General features: G+C 39.5%; 1 non-coding gene across 1 annotated transcript; it reads left to right on the top strand.

Moving 5' to 3' along the window:
* The first annotated feature begins 4,096 nt into the window (after window positions 1-4,096).
* LOC116272424 lies at window positions 4,097-4,222 on the top strand. Its single transcript, XR_004181109.1, has one exon. It is a non-coding gene; the product is annotated as a U4atac minor spliceosomal RNA (small nuclear RNA).
* Window positions 4,223-12,164: the final 7,942 nt, after the last annotated feature.

Below are 12,164 nucleotides of genomic sequence, written 5' to 3'. Positions count from 1 at the left end.
TCAAAAAAAAAAAGACATTTAATTAATATTCTGTAAGTTGATTGCACCTGTTTGTTTGCTCATTTTCTTTAACATGCTACACCCTTAGTCTGCCCCATTATCAGCCAGAGAGCTATCTAATTAGTGTGGTGGCTAAAAATATTTCCCCCCAGAGAAATGAAGGATAGTGTTCGCCCACTGAGGTGTTATTAACTCTGCCACATGAAAGTATCTGAAGAAAGGGTTTCAGTCAAAAGCAAAGAAGATGGTTGAAAATGACTGTCATTTCAATGACTCCAATGACTGTTGGAGTGGTCCTAGAAAATAAAACAAAGCTGCATAGATGAAAATAAAAACACATAATTTTACATTATGTCATTGCTTTCTTGTCAATTATAGAGTGGCAGTTTAGAGAAAAACAACAATGGTGACGACTAAATAATGGAGTGTTGAGGAAGAGCCTCAGAAACCACATTGAGATCTGAAAGCTCTTTGCCTTCATGAATTACTGTTTTCTCTCTCATGAGAAGCAGATGGAATGAATAGATTGGACCATTATCTATTGTTCATTCATTCAGTCAACAAATATTTATTGAGCACCTACTATGTGCCAGGCACTGTTCTAAGCATTAAAGGTTTATAGGGAACAGAGTAGACACCACTCCTGTCCTTCTGGATCTTATATTGTAGTGACTGACAGACAATGAACAAGATTAATGAGTAAGATGTGCAGTATGTTCATGGTGAGTGTTGTGAAGAAAGGTAAATCAGAGGAGACTAGAATGCACGGGGCTGGAGGAGGTTTGTCATTTACATGGAATGGCTGGGGAGGGCCGAATAGGAGGCAATAGGAATTCTGAGAGGTATCATGCTAATGAACAATTCAGAAGGGAACAGCAGGAGCAAAGATCCTGGGGTGCTTACGAGGTTTCCAGTGTCTGGAGCTGAGTGATTAGAGGGGAGGATACTGGGACAGAAGAGGTAAACCAGGTGGGGCCTCCTAGGTCATTATAGTGACTCAGACTCCTGTTGTGTGTGGGATGGAAAGCCACTGGTAGATTTGGAGCAGACAAGTATAGTTGTAGCAGGATCATCTGGCTATGAAGACAGACCTCTGGGAGGCTTTTGTAATAACTCAGGCAAGCGATGACTGTAGTTTGAGCTAGGTGGTTGAGTTGAGGTGGTAAGACGTGATTCAATTTCTGAATATATTTTGAAGGTAGGATGGATGGGGTTTCCTGATGGAGTAGATGTGAGGAATGAAAGAAAAAATTCAAGGATGGCACCAAGATTTTTGGGCAACTAGAAAAATGGCAACACTGTTTACTGAGATGGGACATCTGTGAGAAGAGGAAGCTTGGGTCTTAAACACCTTGATGATAGATAAATGAAGATGCTAAGTAGACAGTTGAATCTGGAGTTGAGTCTTGAGTTCAAAATAGATATTGGGTTAGCCTGTTCTTATAACATGTAGATCGTGTTTAAAGCCACAAGAATGGACAAGATCACCGAAGGAGAAACTAAGGCCTTCACTGTGGGGCCTTCAATATTTAGGTGGCAAAGAGACTAGAAGAAACAAGAGAAGTAGACTGAAAATGAGTGGTCAGAGTAAGGGGTCAGGGGTGTGTGGTGTCCTTGGAGGAAGAAAGTGTTTCAAGGAGGAGAGAGTCAACTCAAATTTTCTCAAGCAAGGTACACCAAGATCAGTATCCCTGTCCCAGAAAGTAGGACAAGGAGAGAACATGAAACTCCAGTGACTGCCCAATATCACATACTTGGCATGCAGTAAACTTGAAATTCAAAAAGTAAATTTGAAATTCAAAAGCCCAGATTGTGGCTAGGCACGGTGGCTGACACCTGTAATCCCAACACTTTGGGAGATCAAGGCAGGAGGATTGCTTGAAGCTAGGAGATCAAGACCAGCCTGGGCAACTTAGTGAGGTAATGTCTCTACAAAAAACCAAAAAAGTTAGCCAGGCATGGTGTGTGCACCTATAGTCTTAGTTATTCAGGAGGCTGAGGCAAGAAGATCACTTGAGCCCAAGAGTTCGAGGATGCAGTGAGCCATGATTGTACCACTGCACTCCAGCCTGGGCGACAGAGCAAGACCCTGCCTCTAAAACAAAACAAAACAAAACAAAATAAAATAAAAAAGCCCAAAAAACCCCCTCCGATTGTTTGACCTTAATCCAAGCTCTTAAAACGAAAAAGTAAAAGAAAGTTTAGTCTACCTATTTGTAATATCGGTGACATTTGTAGTTCTACATGCTTTTCTGATTTTTTTTCTAACCGAAGATTTCTACTTCTTAGTAAAACAAAAGCAACAAAATGGAAAAGACAATGTAAGAGTTTTCATAAGTGCCTCAAAAATTATCATTTCATTAAAGCAATGAAGATGGGTTGAATCTATTAATATCATTTATTGTGTTTGCAAAGTGCTTCTGTTTTTTTGTTCTTTGTTTTTCTGGCATTAGAATTGCTTTTCTTCATTGCTCTGTGCTTCAGCAGTCTCCCTCCTGTTCTTCAAAGGGTTCTGCATGGGCTGCCTCTGTTCAATCAAATGGAATCTTCAAAGTAACACATTGAATGGGATGTGCAATGAATACTGAAAAAAGAATGAAGCTCAAATACTTGGCAGCCGGCAGTTTCTTAAAATCCTAATCTCTTCATTTGGTGAAATACAAGTGATTTCCAATTTCAGCAACTAAGACAAAATAAATATTCTACATTGAACCACAAAGTAAAATAATGCTGAACTTTGTTTAAATGCAGGTAAGACCGGGTGCAGTGGCTCATGCCTGTAATCTCAGCACTTTGTGAGGCTGAGATAGGAGGATCTCTTGAGTCTAAGAGTTTGAGACTGACCTGGGCAACATGGAGAAACCCCATCGCTACAAAAAATACATTTTAAAAATATAGACAAGAAGAGATTTGCAATAAGTATCACAGCAACCAATATCAAATGAATATAAAATTTTGCATATTTACTATGAGATCCTGAACACTAAAACAAAAGATCAGGAGTGTGAGAGGAATTTAGGGTTATGCTGTTTAATAGTTGGACAAAAACAGTTCTGCACTACCTAAGTGTGCAAGCTTTTAGAGTTTTCTCGTCCTGTTTCCTCATCTCTTTTTCACTCCCCTTAGTCCACTGACATTTTCTGCCTCTCCTCTCAGGTACCTAGTATTCCTATTCTTACTGTATCAAAATTCCTCCAGTGCCTACTTCATGCTAAGCACTCTGCCAATGCTTTCTTTTCTTTTTCTTTTTCTTGACACAGGATCTTGCTTTGTTGCCCAGGCTGGAGTGCAGTGGTCCAATCTCAGCTCACTGCAACCTCTGCCTCCCAGGCTGAAGCAGTTCTCCTACCTCAGCCTCCTGAGTAGCTGGGACTGTAGGCACACACCACCACATCCGGCTAATATTTTGTAGAGATTGGGTTTCACCATGTTGCCCAGGCCTGTCTCACTGAACTGATCTCAAGTGACCCACTGGCCTTGGCCTCCCACAGTGTTGGGATTACAGGCATGAGCCACCGTGACCAGCCTGCCAGTGTTTTCAAATGTTATTTAATTTAATGTTCTCAACGAATGGCCAGAGGAAGATATTAATAGGATCTTTTTTAAGGAAAAAGAAACTGAATCCCCCTGGTTAAGGGTTTGCTGGAAACCACATTGCCAGGATCTGAGAAAGGTAGATTCTTTTTATTTATTTATTTATTTTTGAGATGGAGTTTTGCTCTGTCGCTCAGGCTGGAGTGCAATTGTGTGATTTCGGCTCACTGTAACCTCCGCCTCCCCAGTTCAAGCTATTCTCCTGCCTCATCCTCCCAAGTATCTGGGATTACAGGTGTGCGTCACCACACCCAGCTAATTTTTTGTATTTTTAGTAGAGACAGGGTTTCACCATGTTGGCCAGACTGTTCTCAAACTCCTCACCTCAGGTGACCTGCCTGCCTCAGCCTCCCAAAGTACTGGGATTACAGGTGTGAGCTACCGCATCCAGCCACAAAGGTAGATTCTAATCTGATCTGTGTCTTCTAATGCCCACTGTTCTCCCATGGCTTAATATCATCATGTGCTAGGCTGTTCTTGCATTGCTATAAAGAAATACCTAACCATCCTTTTCTTGGGGTTGCACTACTGTCTAATGAGTGCATAATGAGGGCGGTACTGCTAATGCCTATACAACGCACCTGCATCAACTAGAACTTTGCTTTACCGTGGTATGATTTTTGGAAAAATGAAAAACCTCTTTTCCATGAAATTGAAAAAAAAATGTTTTGAAAAGAAAAAAAAGAAATACCTGAGGCTGGGTAATTTATAAAGAAAGGAGGTTTAATTGGCTCACAGTTCTGCAGGGTGTACACGAGGCATGGCACTGGTAGCTGCTTTGCTTCTGGTGAAGCTTTGGGCTGCTTACAATCATGGTGGAAGGTGATGCGGGCGCAGGCATCTCATGCAAGGAGAGCGGAAGCAAGAGAGAGAGAGAAGGGAAAGGTGCCACACACTCTTAAACAACCAGCTCTCTTGAGAACTCACTTACTACCAAAGAGATGGTGCAAAGTCATTCCTGAGAGATCTGCCCCTGTGGTCCAGTCACCTCCCACCAGGCCCCACCTCCACCCAATACTGGGGATTACAATTCAACACGACATTTGGTGGGGACAACGTTCAGACTACATTACACCACTTCATGTTCTAGTGTAAATATATATTTTGCTAATGTTAAATCAAATGTATAATAGATCATTGGTTTGGACTGAGCTCCTGTACTAGGCTTAACAGACAAAACCAAAGTGGAGTCAGTCATGCTGAAGTTCTACACCAACCTGCCGAAACTAGGATCTTTATCTGACCTTTCAACAAACCAGGACACAGATAACAGCCAAATCCCTAAACAGGCCAGTTTTCGCCAGGATGATAAGAAAGTTCCTTAAATCAACCTCCTCTGCTCAGCTCATCAGAACACTCATTCTGTTTTATAGTATGAGGTGTTGCCCGATTCTAGATTGCAAATAAAAGCCAATTAAAATTTTTAAAAAATATTTTTAAAATTCTTTATTCTTTTTAATAGTGATAGGGTCTCACTATGTGGCCCAGGCTGGTCTCGAACTCCCAAGCTCAAGCAATCCTCCCACGTCAGTCTCCCAAAGTTTTAGAATTATAGGCATGAGCCACGGCACCTGACCTCAATTAAGATCTTTTTTTGTTGTTGTTGTTTTCGTTTTTTGAGGTGGAGTCTCACTCTGTCACCCCGGCTGGAGTGCAATGGTGCGATCTTGGTCTAATGCAACCTCTGCCTCCTAGGTTCAAGCAATTCTCCTGCCTCAGCCTCCTGAGTAGCTGGGATTACAGGCACATGCCACCATTCCCAGCTAATTTTTGTATTGTTAGTAGAGACAGGGTTTCAGCATGTTGGCCAGGCTGGTCTCGAACTCCTGACCTCAGGTGATCCACCTGCTGCAGCCTCCCAAAGTGCTGGAACTACAGGCGTAAGCCACAGCACTTGGCCCCAAATAAGATCTTAAAACTAAATTTGTTGTGATTTTGTCTTTTGACACTAAACATGATACCCAGTCTAGAAGTCATAGAGAAAAATGGCAACAGATTGACTACATACAACTTTAAAACTTTTGTTTGGCAAAGGAAAACATGGAGATAAAAAGATAACACACAGGCTGGGAAAACATATTTAGAACATATATAACAGAAAAGATTTATGTTAAGCACTCCTGCAAATGACTAAGACTATAACCAACAACTCAGTAGAAAAATGACCAAAGAATATAACAAAGGTGAACCAAAAAATAAGAATTATAAAAAAGCAGTAAACAAATAAAATATTCAACCTCATCTTATGAAAAAATGCAAACAAGATGCCCATCAGGTTGGCAAACATTTTACATACTAATAATATTGGCATACTCTTTTTAGAGAAATAATTGGTTACACTTACCAAAATCTAATTTTTTTTTTTTTTTTGAGACAGGAATCCTGGGCTCAAGCAGTCCTCCCACTTCAGCCTCCCAAGTAGCTGGGATCACAGAAGCACACCACCACACCTGGCTGCAAAATGTAAGTGACTTCATCTTCCTTTCTTTCTCTTGACCCAGCAATTCCACATTTAGGTATCTGTCCCTGACAACCCAACACATAAAATTCTTATATGTGTATAAGCATATGTACAAGAGAAATTATTAAAGGAATAGGTATACTAGTGAAAAATTGGAAATAACCTAAATGTTCATTAATAGATTTAGTGAATATATTATTGAAATTTATTCTATAGATTATTAGGGCAATTGTTTAAAAGAATAAGGTAAAGCTATGTATAATGATATATGAAGATTTCTGAGACATATTGTCATGTTAAAAATAACATGTCATAGGACAATATCATATTTCACCATTTTAATAAAAATAGTGGGAAAAGCCCCATAACTTGTTGAGAGTCATTACCTTTGATGATGGGATAGAAGTGGGAAAAAAGGTGGGTGAATAGGAACTGTCACTTTTCACTCCATTTACATTGGTATTACTTTGATTTTTAAAAAATGTGTTTTCACGAATTACTGTGTAGTTTAGAAATATAAATGCTTTCCCTTTATTTTACTATTGTATTCTTTCTCTCTTGCTCTCCTTTAATAAAATTCTCAGGCAGGATGTGACAGAAAGAAAACAGTAACTTTTATTGACTTCCGTATCTCACACTTGTGTTCCAGTGTTTGGCTATTTATGATTTCCTTCCTGTGCTCTGACAGTCTCTAATTTTAGGTATGCCTTTATGGTTAGAAACAGCTTTTTGTTTTGTTTGAGTTTTTAAGCCAACAATCTCAGGAAAGAGCTATGCTTCTGTAACACTGTTGTTTAGGGTTTTTTTTTTTTGGACCCTATCTCATAAAACTAGCCCAGAATGCTTTTACTACCCCAGACAAAAATGGACCATTTAAGAATAGGTTCCTAATTTGTTGTTAAACGCTAATTATGAGAATTAGATAATAACTTGTATTCCTGAAAATAAGCATAATGGGAAAGCATCTTCGGGAAATTGATGGGAATTCTGGATATAAAAGATGCAGTGTGGTTATCTTAAATTGAAAAGTGAAAATAGCAAAATGGCTAAGAAAGCCTTAACATAAAACATTAATTGGGGTTTAATGATGTAATCTTAGCAGTGGGAAAGACACATAATAACATTCTATCAAATCTTTGTTAGCCTTCCTTGTAATTTTGTCTTAACTATAGCATCGAAGAAAGTTGTGTACAATTCATTTTATGAATCAGAATCCATTTATTTTATATTGTTTTCATTCTTTTACCCAAGAGAGATTCATAACTTGTTTTTAATCACTTCTTTTATTTTAAACCAATAGTGTCTGCCAACTGGGTAATATTTCCCATTAAAACATTATCTTCTATAATTGATATAATTGCTTCATAAAGAGATAAACCACAGCATAATTCCACAGTCTTTGGGTTTATAAAATCTAATTATGTTCACAACACAATATTTTATTCTTAGTGATCTTAAAAAGAACATAAACTTGAACAAAGCCCAGACATTTATGGTAAAGTAATTGGGAAAATCAAGTTAATTATTGCATATAGAACTGCCTCTATTAGCAGCCCCTGAGACAAAGCCCTTTTTGCAGTCATTAATCTGAGTATAGGAAGGTTTGGTTCTGGTCCCCTGAGCCTGCATTAACAGCCTGTGGCTGAAGTGCAGAGTAAGGTTCAGTCCTAAACTACTGGCTTCTCAAGGTTTGTCCAGGACCCCAGTCTCCTAAGTACGGAAGAACAGAGCTCCTAGCCTCAGCTTTTTATGTTGCTTCAGAGGCAAGTGTGGAGAAGAGAGAGGGAGAGGCAGAGGGTGCAGGTATGACCTCCAAGGTGTGTTTCAACAGGAGATTTGCTTTCATCCATTTTACATTTGAGGATTCTAGAACAGATTGCTTTTTTTTTTTTTTTTTGAGATGGAGTCTCTCTCTGTCACCTAGGCTGGAGTACAGTGGCACAATCTTGGCTCACTGCAACCTCCATCTTCCAGGTTCAAGCAATTCTCCTGCCTCAGTCTCCTGAGTAGCTGGGATTACAGGCAGGCACTGCCATGCCCAGCTAATCTTTGTATTTTTAGTCGAGATTGGGTTTCACCATGTTGGCCAGGCGGCTCTCGAACTCGTGACCTCAAGTGATCTGCCTGCCTCAGACTTACAAAGTGTTGGAATTACAGGCGTGAGCCACTGCGCCTAGCCAACAGATTGCATTTGGAGAAAGACAATCAATTGTTAAAATTTATTTTTGAAAACCTTTGCTCAATGCCATAGGCATGTGCTGTCTCTTTGTGAAAGGGAGAATGACTAAATATGTAAGAACTAGCCACTCAAGGGAACATACTGGAAGGCCAAACAGCAACCCACATTACCTGAGAACCACATCTTAAAAACTCATAAGCCTCTCTTCAATACTATTTATAACTAAAAAGAAATCCTAATTTTAGTCTGGGTGCAGTGGTTCATACCTATAATTCCCAGTACTTTGAGAGGCCAAGGCGGGAGGATTGCTTGAGCCCAAGAGTTTGAGTCCAGGCCTGGGCAAAACGGTGAGACTCTGTCTCTACAAAAAATTTAAAATATAGCTGGGTATGGTGGTGTGCACTTGCTACCCAGGAGGCTGGGATAGGAGAATCGCTTGGGCCTGGGAGGTTGAGGCTGCAATGAGTCATGATTGTGCACCAGCCTGAGTGACAGAGCAATACCCTGTTTAAAAAAAAAAAAAATGAAAGAAATTCTAATTAAACACACACACACCTGCACGCACACAAAGCAAACACCCCTAAACTGTACTTGACTTGCACCTCCTCCTATTGTTTTTATGTTAGAAAAGGGAGGGAGAGGGAGAGAAAGATACTAGAACAGGAGGAAACGATATTCCTTAATCAGCATTAGTGTTGTCCAGAACTATGGCACTCCATTTTGCTTCAGCATTCTTAGGTATTAACCTGACTTTCTTTGTATTTCTCTTCCCTTCTTCCCTCTGATTGGTAACTTGAGAGGCTTTTTCTCTCTTCTTCCTTCCCCTTTACCCATACCAAGAAGCAGGACATGCCCCTTTAGGAATCAGCGACTTAAAAGATTGTGAGACTCAGAGAAAGAAAGTTAATAATAGGCCCAAGAGCTAGCTAGAAAGATGAAAAGGTATGCACTTGTCCTCAGAATCTGCAGAAAATTCTGGCTTAAGAAAGTAAAGATGGGAGGTGGGGTGTGGTTAGGGTGGGAGATAATCATGGGCAAGTTGTACAGGAGGCAAAGAAGTAAAGATATTAGCCACTCAAGACTTTCTCTATAGAAGGATTTGTCAGTGGCAAGCTGGCTCTTACCCGGGACTCAGATGAATGTCAGTATCACTTCTTGGGAATGATCTTTCCTGACCACCTGGTGTAAAGTGGCCACCGAGTTGCTATCCACCACATTTTCCCATTTTACCTCTCTACACAGCACTTATTATCTGACATTTTCCTTTTTTTTTTCTGCCTCTCTCCACCCCCTACCTCTGGCCTCTTCCCCACTAAAATGTAAGCTCCTTGGGGGCAATGACTTGTCCTAATTTACTGTCTGTCTCTTCCCCCTAGAATATAAGCCCCAAGACTGCAGGGATTGACTCGTTTTGTTAAATCCATATCCTTCAAAGGGTCTTGCACATATAACAGTAAGGGCATTCAATAGTTCAATGAATCCGTCTTTAATAAAAGATTTATAGAACGAAATCTTTTCTCCCCTGCGAAGGTTGCATTGTGATAAAGCAGCTTAAATTTTTCCCCCGAGTTGGGACAAAGGCAGGTACATTGTTCCCATTGCAGCTATAGCCTCAATTTCTAGTCTATTGGGACCAACAAGGGCTAATGGCAAAGACAGAATCAGAAGTGTATCTTTTGTGCTGAATAGTGATGTGGGTTAAGACACCACAGAATGAGAAAGCAGCTTCCTTCCCACTCTAGGGGGCGAGAAGGAGGCACTCGCTGCAGTGGAAACATTTGCAGAAGATCAAATAATGCTGTAATCCTTTAAGCTTGATAAAAGCTTTTTTTCATGTGTGATAGATTACAATTATAGTGAAACGTACTATAAAAATATTCTTCACATGTTACCAGATGTCTTCATCAGGTTTGCAAACATTAAAGATTTATCTTAGTCTTTCGTTATTTCGATCTCAAATACTATCTCCTTCTTGGCTTCTTTATGATTCTCCTTTTGCAAAAGAATCAAGCAAAGGCATACGACAATTTACAAGTCAAGATATTTAAGATTAGCATTTCATTAGTGATTTAAAATATATTCCTTTCAGAATATGCAAAGTACAAAAAATATATACATATTTTAGGATAAACAGAATAGAGTTTTACATCAGGGGATACTTTTTTTTTTTTTTTTAAACACAATGAATAGTAATATCCCTTTTGGAGCAAAATGGCCTTAGTAAACGATAAAAAGCAAAATAAAGAGGATTGTCAGTGCAAAAAAAAAAGATAAATTCTGATTACTTATATGCTGGACATTAAGAAGTCTTGAATGACCATAAGATTTATTATCCAAATAAGGGATGCTTCTGAGAGTGAATGAAGGCAGTTACTGGTCATAATTAACACTGGGACAATGGACAGAAACCAGGGCAAACTGGGATATATACTCAACCTCATTTCAGGGATATTTAATGACCATAAAATTGCTTTTAGATTTTTGTCAAGAAAAAAAAAAGTAAAACAATATAGTCTGCTCCTTTGTTAAAGACATAGTAAATAATGAGTCTTTTTTAAGTTAACTGCTTGATTTTTCATAATAAAATTAAATGACTAAATATGAGTATAAATTGACAACTGTTAGAGGAGATAAAAGAAATTCAGTTGGTAATCTACCTATTTTAATGAATGAATGAATGAATGTTTATTTATTTATTTTTTAGAGATGGAGTCTCGCTCTGCCGCTCTGGCAAATGATCATCAATCATGAGGCGCTGCAGTATCTAACTCTTGGGCCCAAGTGTTCCTTCTGCCTCAGCCTCCAGAGTAGCTAGGACTATAGGCATGAATTTACATGCCCTGCTCTACTCTATTTTAAACTGTTCCGGTCATTCGAAAAAGTTGTCCTTGTCCATAAATATTAATCACAATAGTCTGCTGGGTAACACTTCTCAGCTTAAAATATGCATTTCACATTTTAAAGATCAACTACTTTTCCATATTGACCTCATTGGTAGACGGATTTAATCTCCCACCCCAGTCCTTATGGATTGTGGCCATAAGGAGCACTGCTTGGGAGGCTTCTGTGGCCACTTGTACAGCTCAGCAGAAAGGCCTGTTCTGATTGACTAGTGATATCTGCAGGAGACATGGGATATGGGGCAATGGAAGGTTCAGCAAGTATTTGCCGTCAAAACAGGTACTGAACAAATACCTGTTTTAACAATAATTTTCTAGCATATATCTGGTTTGTAACCAAAAAGTTACATCTTGCTGATCCTGCATCTGTTACCTCTCATAGATTCTACTATAGTGTAAATAATATCCCAACTATGCCACAGGAGAACAAGACCATCACTCTTGACTTAAATGAAGACAGCAACCCATGATTCCACACATCATTGTTTCACAGCTCTGTTACTCCCAAATCACACTAAGATCAAATCCCTGATACCTGAATGGAGAGTAGGGGAGAAAAATAATACAACAAACGACTAATTAACTTCTCTTCTGTTTCTATTCTTCACTTATTTTGTTATTTGGGGCTACATTTTTATCTACTCAAGAGAACTTTAAGTGATAAAATGAAAATTAAACTTGCCTCTCCCTTTGCAAGCAAACATTAGTTATTCTTGTTTTTGTTGTTGTTGTTGTTGTTTTTGTTTTGTTTTCGCTCTTGTCGCCCAGGCTGGAGTGCAGTGGCACAATCTCAGCTCAATGCAACCTCCGCCTTCCTGGTTCAAGCGATTCTCCCGCCTCAGTCTCCTGAGTAGCTGGGATTACAAGCACCTGCCACCATGCCCGGCTAATTTTTGTAATTTTAATAGAGACAGGGTTTCAGCATGTTGGCCAGGTTGGACTCGAACTCCTGACCTCAGGTGATCCACCTGCCTTGGCTTCCCAAGGTGCTGGGATTACAGGCATGAGCCACCATGCCCAGCCTAATGAC

The sequence above is a fragment of the Papio anubis genome, chromosome 1, assembly GCF_008728515.1.
Source record: "Papio anubis isolate 15944 chromosome 1, Panubis1.0, whole genome shotgun sequence".
Taxonomy (NCBI): Eukaryota; Metazoa; Chordata; class Mammalia; order Primates; family Cercopithecidae; genus Papio; species Papio anubis.
The sequence above is the reverse complement of the archived record's forward strand: the minus strand, read 5'-3'. Positions and strand labels throughout refer to the sequence as shown.